Consider the following 1,290-nt stretch of genomic DNA (forward strand, 5'->3'; position numbering starts at 1 on the left):
GGGGGAAGAGTCGGTGTCGATGGCGGGGAGGAGACGGGTGTCGATGACGGGGAGGAGACGGGTGTAGATGACGGGGAGGAGACGGGTGTCGATGACGGGGAGGAGACGGGTGTCGATGGCGGGGAGGAGTCGGGTGTCGATGGCGGGGAGGAGACGGGTGTCGATGGCGGGGAGGAGACGGGTGTAGATGACGGGGAGGAGACGGGTGTAGATGAAGGGGAGGAGACGGGTGTAGATGAAGGGGAGGAGACGGGTGTCGATGACGGGGAGGAGACGGGTGTCGATGACGGGGAGGAGACGGGTGTAGATGACGGGGTGGAGACGGGTGTCGATGGCGGGGAGGAGTCAGGTGTCGGTGGCGGGGAGGAGACGGGTGTCGATGGCGGGGAGGAGCGGGTGTCGATGACGGGGAGGAGACGGGTGTCGATGACGGGGAGGAGACGGGTGTAGATGAAGGGGAGGAGACAGGTGTAGATGACGTGTGTAGATGACGGGGTGGAGACGGGTGTCGATGACGGGGAGGAGACGGGTGTCGATGGCGGGGAGGAGTCGGGTGTCGATGGCGGGGAGGAGACGGGTGTCGATGACGGGGAGGAGACGGGTGTAGATGACGGGGAGGAGACGGGTGTCGATGGCGGGGAGGAGTCAGGTGTCGATGGCGGGGAGGAGACGGGTGTCGATGGCGGGGAGGAGACGGGTGTAGATGAAGTAGAGGAGACGGGTGTAGATGACGGGGAGGAGACGGGTGTCGATGGCGGGGAGGAGTCAGGTGTCGATGGCGGGGAGGAGTCGGTTGTCGATGGCGGGGAGGAGACGGGTGTAGATGAAGTAGAGGAGACGGGTGTCGATGACGGGGAGGAGACGGGTGTCGATGACGGGGAGGAGACGGGTGTCGATGACGGGGAGGAGACGGGTGTAGATGACGGGTGTCGATGACGGGGAGGAGACAGGTGTCGATGGCGGGGAAGAGTCGGTGTCGATGGCGGGGAGGAGACGGGTGTCGATGACGGGGAGGAGATGGGTGTAGATGACGGGGAGGAGACGGGTGTCGATGGCGGGGAGGAGTCAGGTGTCTATGGCGGGGAGGAGATGGGTGTCGATGGCGGGGAGGAGACGGGTGTAGATGACGGGGAGGAGACGGGTGTAGATGAAGGGGAGGAGACGGGTGTCGATGACGGGGAGGAGACGGGTGTCGATGACGGGGAGGAGACGGGTGTAGATGACGGGGTGGAGATGGGTGTCGATGGCGGGGAGGAGTCGGGTGTCGATGGCGGGGAGGAGACGGGTGTC

Source organism: Salvelinus fontinalis, chromosome 36 (genome assembly GCF_029448725.1).
Source record: "Salvelinus fontinalis isolate EN_2023a chromosome 36, ASM2944872v1, whole genome shotgun sequence".
Classification (NCBI taxonomy): domain Eukaryota; kingdom Metazoa; phylum Chordata; class Actinopteri; order Salmoniformes; family Salmonidae; genus Salvelinus; species Salvelinus fontinalis.